This window comes from Homarus americanus, unplaced genomic scaffold, assembly GCF_018991925.1.
Source record: "Homarus americanus isolate GMGI-L3 unplaced genomic scaffold, GMGI_Hamer_2.0 scaffold32090, whole genome shotgun sequence".
Classification (NCBI taxonomy): Eukaryota; Metazoa; Arthropoda; class Malacostraca; order Decapoda; family Nephropidae; genus Homarus; species Homarus americanus.
In genome coordinates, this window is record NW_024752519.1 from 1 (window position 1) to 12,447 (window position 12,447).

At 41.8% G+C, this 12,447-nt stretch overlaps 1 long non-coding RNA gene across 1 annotated transcript; it reads left to right on the top strand.

Annotated features, from left to right (window-relative positions):
* The first annotated feature begins 5,576 nt into the window (after window positions 1–5,576).
* On the top strand, window positions 5,577–11,392 carry LOC121855126. The gene is made up of 2 exons (XR_006086719.1): window positions 5,577–7,639; window positions 10,895–11,392. It is a non-coding gene; the product is annotated as an uncharacterized LOC121855126 (long non-coding RNA).
* Window positions 11,393–12,447: the final 1,055 nt, after the last annotated feature.

Below are 12,447 nucleotides of genomic sequence, written 5' to 3' on the forward strand. Positions count from 1 at the left end.
CCCCCTAAAAAAAACCTGGCCCTCCATGTCCTTATTTATTGTATATACCTGTGTGTAGTTCGAGTTTTTAAGACCAAATTATTTGGCAAAAAATTGGGGGTCGACCTCTAAACGGGTAATAGTTTCTTTAGGTTGAAAAATATTTACCAGTAACTACCAGTAAACAATGGAAACGATGCACCAACACACCACCAACTGTGAGTGTCGGTACAGTTGCCAGGGCAGATCTCTTGCGAGCCCAAAGTAGCCAAATCCATGGTATGGTAGCACAGGACGATGTAAAACAAAGTAATCATTTATTAAAGTTAATTTATAGATACTGGACATAAATGTTTGTTCATTACATTTGAAACATCAATCTTTGTTAATTAAATTTGAAACAAGAGAAAACTACGATACTGGATTTTCATTAAAATATTACATCACAAGTATATTTTACCTTAACTGTGACTGAATGAATATATTCTCGGAAATAAATATGGAAATGTAATATTTTTGCTGGAATGACGTACATATTATAGTGGGAAGTGGGATAAAATCATGACGAAAGACTTTCGCTTTCTTTCGTTGTTCAAAATATTTTACCGTAATCGCTTTTTGAATGGTTTTCAGTAAAAAAAACTGTTATACTCGTACTGTATTACAATAATATTCTATCCTATCATTAGCCTTATAATCCCACAACTGAAAACCATTCGAAAAGCGATTACGGTAACATCTTTTGAACGAAAGAAAGCGAAAGTCATTGCTTTCGTCACTTTCCACTGTAATACGTACATCATTTCAGCAAAAATATTACATTTCCATCTTCTCAGAAATAAATGGTAGTTTTGTTGAAAGGTAATGTACAGTATTTAACATTAAAATGCAAAAATAGCTATAAAAACAATTAATACACCCGTAATGTACTGGCTGGCATCTCCACTCGTCCCTGCTCCCGCCAGTCACCACTCCTCCCCGCTCTATCCCTCCGCCTCCTCCACATCGTCACTACTGTTGTATTACAATCATATTCTATCCTAATTGACTTGAATAAATACTACGATACCATATTTCTGAATATTTTCATTAAAATCAATCCAAATCATTTTCCTTGCCATCGTCTGCAGCACCACACAGCTTCTCCCAGTCCTCTCCTTGAACGGGGCCAGAGGGTACGTGTTTTTCGAATCGTTTTCAATTAAAAAACTGTTACATCACACGTATATTTTACCTAAACTGCGCCCGAATGAATATATTCTTGGAAATAAATAGTAATTTTGCTGAAACGTGATGTATTTCAATGTAAAATAGGATAAAATACATGACGAAAACAAAAGACTTCACCTAACCTTGCAATGTTCAAGAGATGTTACTCGTTTTTTTAATAGTTTTCGGTTACAGAAATGAAATATTTTTGCTGAAATGACGTAAGTATTACAGTGGAATGTAGGACAAAATCGTGACGAAAACAATGACTTTCGCTTTCTTTCGTTCAAAAGATGTTACCGTAATCGCTTTTCGAATGGTTTTCAGTTAAAAAACTGTTGTATTACAATAATATTCTATCCTAATTCACTTGTGATGCAACAGTTTTTTAACTGAAAACCATTCGAAAAGCGATTACGGTAAAATATTTTGAACAACGAAAGAAAGCGAAAGTGTTTAGTCATGATTTTATCCCACTTTCCACTATAATATGTACGTCATTCCAGCAAAAATATTACATTTCCATATTTATTTCCGAGAATATATTCATTCAGTCACAGTTAAGGTAAAATATACTTGTGATGTAATATTTTAATGAAAATCCAGTATCGTAGTTTTTTCTTGTTTCAAATTTAATTAACAAAGATTGATGCTTCAAATGTAATGAACAAAAATTTATGTCCAGTATCTACGAGTTAACTTTAATGAATGAATACTTTGTTTTACATCGTCCTGTGCTACCATACCATGGATTTGGCTACTTTGGGCTCGCAAGAGATCTGCCCTGGCAACTGTACCGACACTCACAGCTGGTGGTGTGTTGGTGCATCGTTTCCATTGTTTTCTGGTAGTTACTGGTAAATATTTTTCAACCTAACGAAACTATTACCCGTTAAGAGGTCGACCCCCAATTTTTGCCAAATAATTTTGTCTTAAAAACTCAAACTACACACAGGTATATACGGTAAATAAGGACATGGGGGGGCCAGGGATTTTTTTTTGGGGGGGGTAGCAATAGTACACGGATTTTTAACATTCACGGGTATCTCTGTTACCTAACCCCCGCGAATGTTAAGGGCCGACTGTACTTCAATTACTTCAATGTACAGAATATTCCTCTGGCGGGGCAATCCGCGTATTTGCGAATCCGTGAATGCTAAACCCGCGTATGTGAAAGGCCGACCGTACGTCCGTGCCCCCCCCCCCCTCGAAAAAACACTTCCGTGATGCCTGCTGGACCACCACTCCAAGACCCCCCTGATGGAGACACGACGATCCTTCCCGTACTGGCTAGATGTTATGTGTTAAAGGAATATCATTCCTTAGGCTTTAGTAAGCATTTTCCTCCAGGTGTAATGTTAACCTACATCTATTGAGGATAAAATCTTTCACCTACAAATTGACAATAACACATTTGCTGTAATCGGACATATCTAGTTGCCTCAACAATTGCAACCCTAGTTGCAATTTGAAATTCTGTGTCATTACTGAGGAATAACGAAGTCTCTGGTGCACTGCACTCTAAGATTAAGAGAAAATGGACTCGGGCATCCCGAAGGGAGAGAAAACGGACTTCCACGACGGGAGACTCGAGCACTAACACGTGCCACTCATACCGAGAGACTTGACAAGTTTTACCGACCATTAGTGATGTACGTTATCTAGTGAATTTAGTCAATATTGTACAGTATAAGTATACTGCAATTACAGCGGTCCCTCGGTTAACAATGGACCCGAGTGCAAACCCTTACTGTACGTGTACTAAACGATTACGGTACTTAAATTGTTATGTCTATGGCAAATATAGATTGTTTACACAGATATTCAAATACTATCTTACAAGTTATATTCACTCAGGTCGTTTGGGTGGCAAATTATGAGAAGAGCTTAGTCACTCTTAAGTAATGATAAATAAACACTCGGGCCTTCAGCGCCAACTGTCAAATCTTATCTCAAATAAATAAAGACATTGTCACCTCCCTTCCCCCCCCCCCTGCTCGCTGGCTACCTCCCTCCTTGTGTTCCCAGACAAAACATTGGTGATAACTTTATGCTTTAAGGTGTTTATTTTATATAATATCTCAGACTAAAGTTAGGGGATTACAATTTGCATAGCTGGAATCCTTGCAAGACAGCCAATAATTTGAATATAAACATTATATATATACTGTATTTTGTTGAAGATATAAAAATTGTAGTACATTTTATAATATAAAGTTTTTCAACTGTATTTTTGGGTAGATTTATATCAATTTCTTCATCCATTTACATGCAGACACCACAATAAAAGAAACGTAAAAGAAATAAACGACCTCGGTGCAAAGCCGGAGCATTGTTGTACTAATTTGATTACGGTACAAAAATTGTTATGTCCGGTGCAAATTACAGCATGTTTATATTCAAATTAATCAGTATGTTACAAGAATCCCAGCAATGTTAATTATATTGTACCAGGTCATTTCACTGGCATTTTAAAATGAGAGAAGCTTAGTAGGACTGTTAAATAAACTCACAGAGACCTTCGGCTCAAACTGTCAAACATCTCCTCTTAACTCTCTCCCCCATCTGTTGAGCCAGGGTTTTAGGCTTACAGTTTTTATCTTACATAATATTTCAGACTAAAGTTAGGAGATTATAATTTGCATTGCTGGAATCCTTGCAAGACAGCCAATCATTTGAATGTAAACGTCATATATTTTGCTCAAGAGATAAAAATTGTTGTACATTAGTGTACAGTACTGTAGTACATTTTATAATATAAAGTGTTTCAACTGTATTTTTGGGTAGATTTACATGAATTTCTTCATTTATTTTCATCCATTTACATGCACACACCATACTAAAAGAAATAATTGACCTTAGTGCAAAGCTGGAGTTTTCTTGTACTAAAATTGTTATGTCTAGTGGAAATTATAGCACGTTTATATACATATTAATCGGTACGTTCCAAGAATCCCAACAACGTCAATTATATCGACCCGGGTCATTTCCCGGCCGGGAAAAAACGCGCCACAGACCCGGGCGCCGACCGTCGGTGTCGCCGGGCTTTATCTTAAATAATGTCACAGACCAAAGTTAGGAGAATTTTATTTGCATTGCTAAAATCGTTATAAGACGGCTAATAATTTTAACATAAACGTTGTATATTTAGCACAAGACATAAAAATTTGTAGCCCTTTGTAATAAAATTAGTTACAAGTAAAATTTGTATGTGAGCTATAGCATGTTTCTATTGAAAGTAATCACATTTTTATAAGAATTCCAGCAATGTTAATTCTATTCCAAGTCAGTTTAGTGATATTTCATAAAAGAAAAACTGAAAGTCACTGTTAAGGACAGATAAATAAATAAGCTCTAGACCTTGGCATCAACCGCCAGGAATCCGATCACGAGTAAACGGGCCATTTCGCGTCTCACGATTTTAGCCGCGTCGATTTACGAGCGTCCGTTTTAACGCGACGCCACCAAAAACGACGTTTTGTAGGAGATGGGCCGAGGTGCATTTGGGTATACTCGGTCTTTTTAGTATTTTGCGTTTGTCTCGAGTACCAGAGTAAATTGTTCCATTGAAACCACTTTAATTGAGTCCGAATTTGGTTTAAAGCTATTAGCTCTCTAGGAATGCGTCTCGCGTCGCATCGACGTCGTACCGTACGTGCGTCGGTCACCCGGCAGCATCTGTGAGACCGGTAACAATTTTAAATGTAGCGTCGACAGCGTAATATTCGACAATGCGGTGGTCGTGGCGTCCCGTTTCTTCGTTTTAGTAAATAGTAAATTTTTATACGCGTGTCACGTCGGCAGACGCGAGAAGCGATCGTCGGCGGATGCGGCATCGAAGATTCGCCCGTATTGCGTAGTAAATGCGGTCGTGCGTCGTTCGCGAAAGTACTGTTTACGTAGTCTGGCGTGCAGTATGTGCATTTTCTGGCAATAGTAGTTACGATCCACAAACTTAACCCACAGAAGAAGTCGCCTCGGGCAACGGCAGCGGAAGCGCGATCCGGGAGACGGACACGAAGAACGACCGTGGATCGCCGCTCCGGAGACGGGTCGGCGAGTGCCGCTCTCCGACGTAAGACGATCGTCGAGAATATCGTACGTGTTTTTCTACGTTTATGGATGCTATAACTAAAGCTCAGTCAATAGTTATTTTAGCTTAAGGTCATATTATACGTGTATTTGTAATGTACGGTATTTCATTAAGTATGAATGCTAAAACTTGCCCGACGGTCGACCCCCAAAACGACGGCGGCGACGCGCTCCGGCACTTTCGAAGGCGGAAGCTCCAGTACCACGGCGTTAAAGATTAGCGGATGGTTTGGCGGCCTATACCACCTTGTTCCCTCTACCTCCAGCTAAATGTATCCCTCCCTCCACTTACCACTCTTCCTTTCCCTTCCACCCCTCTATCCCACCATTTGTCCCCCCTCCCTTTCTTCACGTACCACTCTTCCTTTCCTTATCTATTATCCTTCTGCCACCTACCACCCCTCTATCCCTTCCCTATCACCTCTCGTTCCTTCCACTTGTGTTTTATTGGTTTATTTAATAAGTTTTATAGTATATGATGGTCACCTTATTAATAATGTAACATTTTGTGTGATTACAATTACACTACACACACTTAGTCGAAGTGACCAGTTATTAGTGTTGATATTAATGGGATAAATATTAGATAAGTTTATTGGAGTTTGCTATAAAATATGTGACTATAATTATAAATTGTGAGTGTGAAGAAGGGTTTATAAGTTGTATATATGTCAATTAGAGGAACAAATAATTTGCTAACCACACCCTAGTCCTTCAATGGAAAACGCATCGAAATGCGCAGCGGCGAATGCATTCGGCGGGAGAATAATGCGGCGACACGCGTAGAATACTCGTACGCCTCTCTCGGGCACGTACGTTTCCATTTACTAAAGTTAGGTGGGTTTGTTTGGGTGGCGTGGGACCCAGAGGGCATCGGCAGGCGGTCGCGTCCGGCGGTTGCCGTGCGAGAAATTGGGAGGACGGGCTTTCACGTTGCAGAAATTAAGGAACGGCATCTTCCGGCGGAACCACAGCCCGCGATTAAAGGAACGCTCGGGTTTGACGCCCACGGACCGAGCGCGCGGCTCCTCCGCCGTACATTTCGTCGTCGGTAACAAGAGTAGTCGATTGAAGTCCCCTCTTTTGCCTGGGTGGATGTGTCTGTGCTAACCGTTTTAGGCAAGTGAATGTTTGGTACAGCAGATTTGGGGATTCATTGTAGGGTAGACTTGCCATACAGTGCAGTGTTTTAATTGGTATTATATTGCGGCGATCGGCGAGCACGGAGACCGAAGCCTCACTCGACCGTGTCTCGGGAGGCGTGGGGTTTGGTCCGAGGCCACTCGCAGTCATCGTCGAGGGTATAGTCCGGAGCGCCGTTCGACGTGACGTCTCGTCGAAATTCCGGAGCGGTCTTCTCGTCGCGGGGCGCGCCGGAGGTCGACGCTACGACGTTCCCGGAGGGGTCGTCGTCGTCGTCGTCGGGTATTTGACGTGCATCCGGAGTAGAACGAGGGCACGCGTCGAACCGTCGAAAGTGCGCAAGAAATGAGATCGCGTAAATAACGGCAGATTAATTTCGTCGACACTCGTACGTATAAGAGTGCAAAGTAAATAAATAATACGTATTTTTTTTATGGGAATTAGCCCACCCGGGCACGGGTCACCGACCCACATCGGGGCGAAAATGTAATAATAATAATAATTGTTGAAGTTACAGTGTTCATTTTTGGTGGATATCAACGAAATATGATGCGAGAGGCTCAGACGACGACACAAACGACGACGCTCTCTCCGGTATATTTTCGGGACCGTCCGTAAAAACGAAACCAAAACACACGTGCGCATTCAAAGTGGCGCTTTATTCCACAAGTAAAATATAACATATTGCCATAAATATGGGGTAACCTAGTTTATATGTAACAATAATACTGAAGAACCTTAAAGAAATACAAAATGGAAAAAAAAATCAAAAGTGAGGAACAATATATTTATGTTGTGTTGTCAATAGTAAGAGAAACAATCGAGTGTTAACGAGGCAGAGAGTCAGACGAGCGACCCGGGACTCGGTCACAATTTTAGGGATGCCACGTAGCAGGAAGATCTACCACGGACGACACATTACGCTTCCAATATTGTCTGCGGAGGTGGTATCTCCCCGTTTGGTGGCTGCCTAAGTATGTAAGATTTTCCAATGGAAAGTGTATGTTTGGCAAATGTATCCAGGTCTTTAGAGAATGTACTCAGATATTTGGGTTAGGTGTCAAGGGTTCATGTATAATTTGCATGCCTAATTGACTATGTATATTTTTTAACCTTAATTTTTCATTTGCAGTCACCCGGCGGGAGTCAGAAACGTCATTTTTGTGCGGACCGGCGACTCGACGGACCCCGGCCGAGGACGCCGCTCGAACCGCGGGTGAGAATGTCGGACGACGCCGTATTGTAATGTTTATATCGCAGTGTACGGTATTTACTTAATGGTTCTCTGAAGAATAGGAATGCGTATGTGGCGTGCCTCGGCGTCTCCGTAGGAATTGCGTAGAGTAAGTGGAAGGTTTTTAAGGGAGACGAGAATTTATTAAGCGGCGCGTCGTCGACGAAATATCGAAGGAAGTTTTGACCGGTCACCGAGAGGAAATGATACAGGAATTTACGAGTAAAAGAGTAGAACGTAAAGATAACGAGGGAGAAATGAAAATGCGACCGACGATGAGACTCGGGTGCCATCGAAAATGCGTAGAGGGAAGAGGGACGGACATTACAAGTGTTATAAGGAGAGTACTTAATTTAGCATAGAGATATAGAATTGAAGGTGTCATATCTGGTCTAAAAGTGTTGGATACAATATGAAAAGTATGATTAAAAAATGGGAGTTTAACCCATAAGCCAAGGGTTAGGGTGCTGCTGGCACTTCCCCCTCCCTTCCTATTGGGATAAATCGAGAAACAAGACGAATTCTCCCCACCCCCTCCTCCACAAAGGGGAGACCAGATGGACGTTGTGGAACGTCACCTGGGTGTAAGGGTTAAGAATGTAGTAGCTTGTAATGGAGGATGAGGTATATGTATTTATGTCCTATGTTTTATACTGTATTGCAAGTAGGCGTTATTGTATGCACATTGCGGGTCATAATAGGAACGCGGCACGCCGGAGGCGGGTACACGGGACGATCCCTCGGAACAGAAGCCGAAAGTTCGTGGCGTGGGTATATCCACTTCCCTTAAAAGTGTAATTAGGGATCCTCCTCAGACACATTGCACCATTTGAACGCAGACGTAAGATTATCCTCATCGCCGTACACGTCCCGAGGAGACGAGGCGTATCGAGTTTACGCGGATGCATACGAGACGTTTCCTTTCGAGTACGGGTAGTTCTGCTATAATGCGATAGTTGTGTTCTTGTAAAACATCGTGTTATAGAAATTCGTGTAATAGAAATGACAGGGCTTATGGAGAAAATAGGGTTAGGTGCAGATTACTCCAAATCGACAAAAATTTCGTAGTACAGTCTAAATAAATGTTACATTCATATCTAATATTGAAATCATACAGTAAATGTTACACTTTACCTTGAAAAAATCTGAATATAACTTGATGGGGGAGAAGATTGATGTTGAGGAGTCATGAAACATCAAGCTTTTCTTCGAGTGTTATAGCCTTTCTTTTATGATCACCAGAGTGCTTCCCAGAGATATTCTTCTTTTCCATAGTCACAAAATTGGAGAAACAGTAATCACCGAGGACATTTAAAAATTTCACACGTGTTTCAAACAAAGTGTGGAGTAAACAGAGCGCGCGGGTCTAAAACGCTATGTATTTTGTTTTTCTCTTATTTAAAATTTTACATATACTGTAGAGGTATACTGTATACATAAATATTACATAAATTATTTGTGCAATTCTTCACAAACAAAACACATAAATCAATTGAACTTGCGATGTCGAACGTGAACTGTAAACACTGCATAACCCTGCGCCAAGCCACAATGTAAAGTACACTTTAAACGCTACTTATTTTGTTTTTCTCTTTTATTTAAATTTTTACAATTTACATATTCATATTATGCTACAGCGCCCACAAAACACGAGAAACGTTCGAGTCCCCCAGTAGAGATGTCCGTTCTCTATCCACTCGAGGATGTGTCGGTCGTGCGTTTTCTTTTTGTGTACTCGCTCGGGGACTCGAGTATTTCTGTTTATAACACAGGATGATAAGGGAATTTGAATTTATTTGTTGATTTATTTATTTATAATATACTGTAATATATTAAATATGCTGCAAGTATTTTCTTTAATTTATATACTTTTTTCTGGAAAAAGGGAGGCTACCATTATACCCGGTAATGTACATTTATGGCGATCGTTAAGGACCAAACTCCGAATCCGTGACGTGACTTCCGTTCATCATTTATGTCCTAAATTTACCAATGTGGGTAGTTTCAAGAATTAACGCAGTCATTTACCGAATATTCTTTGCCCAAAAATAAATTTCAAATGAATTATTTATAGGAGATAAGTATTATGATCAGTAAATATACCGATATGCATTACCGACCACAAGGACGGCTAAAAATAGGCACAGACGGTCACAGTCGAGGTCACTTTCCCTTTGTTGTCACTGTAGGACCTTGTGAGTGGTTTACTGTATACATAAATATTACATAAATTATTTCTGCAATTCTTCACAAACAAAACACACAAATCAATTGAATATGCGATGTCGAACGTGAACCGTAAACACTGTGTGATGTAAAGAGAGCGCCGGTGTAAAACGTTATGTAATTTGATTGTCTCTTTTATTTAAAATTTTACAATTGACTTATAATATATAGGTATACTGTATACATAAATATTACATACATTATTTCTGCAATTGTTCACAAACAAAACACACGACTCAATTGAACACGCGATGTCGAACGTGAACCGAAGCCATAACAATCGTTCGAGTGGAATCGCGTCGGAGCAAACGAGTTCGCGTCTTACAAATATCGTTTCTCAATTCATAAATCGCGTCGTCAAAACACGCGTTATAGCAGAACTCGCCGTATAGTTTTTGGTTCACCGCCAACACGTTTATCCTCGTACCGGATCTCCGTCGTCGCGTATTTTTACGCGACATCTGCGGAAGTTACGTTCGCCGGACGTTCACAGACGTAAATGGTACGACCTCGAGAGCACGACGTACATTCGGTCGTAAAGTACACCGGTCCGGATCGAGTGGACTTTCCCAATCGTCTTATAGATTTCTCGAGTTCTTGGGAATGGTACGAATATGTACAATTAATATTATGTTATGTATAGGTATATTGTATGTTTTTTGATAATCGTTAAGTATGGGAGGTGGCGACGTGCACACCGTACCGACGGGTGGAGGAGCGTCGAGTTTGATTTTGTATTAGGCGACGGGGTCGCGGGTATTTACGGAGATACGGCAGAGCGCGACGTCGGCGCCCGCGTACGGCACGAGCGGGAGGAGTAATTTGTGCGGGACGTAATTGTGGGGTAGTCGAGTATGCCTGTGTGTTTTAGTTGGCAATAGTGTGTAGATATGTTTGTGTATAGGTATACTGTAGAAAGAATGAACTTAGATGAAGTTTGTTTGGGAATTAGTATAATTTGTAATAGTAGATAATTGTCGATATATTTTGACAGTAATTTGTCCGTTTCAGTTGCGGAGGAGCGCGCCGATACGAGTCGGAGACGGCTCGTACAGTCGGCGCACGAGAGCGGTCCGGACGAAGACATTCGGGAACCGAGGACGAAGACGCTCGTCCACTGCGGACGAAGACACCGGTCGACGCGCGAGGAAGATGCTCGGGAACACGGGAAGAACGCCACACTCCCGAGTGCGGGAAGACACTCGTCAACGCAGAAGGAGACACGCATCAATGTCGGGCCGGCGTGATTGTTGTAAAGACGATTTAACGTGTAAAATGAATGTACGTGTTGTTTGTAACGATTGTTATAATGTTTGTAGTATTGTTTTTAGAGACCGACTCTGCGAAGACGGAGGAAGTCGATACATGTCGAGAATGAATTTATTGAAGATGTTGCCTGTGATCACTAGGTGTTTGCACTAATTTGGGGAGATGATTACGATCGTAGAACGTCACGGAATGCGGCGCGCACGTCATTTGTGGCGGGACGCATCCGTAAATAACGGCAGCGTAAATACGAGAGAACGCGGCGGCGGCGGGGAAGCGCGCCTTTTGAAAGTAAAAGAACGGGGGAGATCGGACCGACATAGATGGTGTTGTTGTGGTAACCGATAAGAATGGAGAAATGATGACTATTTGGTGGGTTTTTTAGGACAGAGAGAGTAGTTATATATTAGTGAAGATATAAAGTAAAAGGTGATAAGGATGGTGGTGGGGGGACAACGAATGATATATTTTGTAGGGTATTAAAGGAATTGACTCGTCAGTGCCGAGTCGGCGTAATTGTGAGAAACGGATGCGACGGGGATTTTAAAGAAGTCGCGCGGTAGAGGAATTGCAGGGAAATTGGCGGAAGCGACGATCGCAATAACCTTTCGACGTGGGACGGACGACGACGAATTTAGTAAATGGCGGTTTAGGAAAGGGTCGTACGTAAAGCGGCGCGTGCGGATACGGACGACGGTCGATCGGGGTCCGTTTACGGGACGGGAAAGAGGACCGACGGAGAACGGACGGAGACGAGGCGGCGCACAAACGAAAGTCTCCGAGGTACCGCGGGGAAGTACGGCAGTAGTTACGGAAGTATACCCGCGAGATGCGTAAAGAATGATTTGGAAGTAGATTGAACTGAGAGTCGCGTGTTTGAAATGGCGGGAAGGTTCGACAGGTGTATTAGTTTTACGTAATTGTGGCAGTGCGTTTGAGAGCGGGCAGTCGTGGAATGCGCGTGGGTACCTATTTTGAGACAGCGACATCTACCGGTAAGGAAATACGTGATGCAGCAGTAATATATTTTTGGGATGAATTTATACTCGTTCACCCGTACTCCGTGTTGCTCCACTCGTGTTAAGGTGTTTATTGTGAAGGCGTTTGTATAATAATAAAATTTGTTGGACGAGTAGGGGAAGGAATACGAGCACAATGTTTAATTTGTAAGCCCTCCCTTTTTTGTCTTTTCCCTCTGCCTCCCCGTCCTCCTCCTCCTCCTTTTTTGACGCGTTCCTCGTTTCTGTGTTTGTCGTGCGGCTTCTCCCCCCTACCTGCTTCTGTCCGTCCTCTTCTTC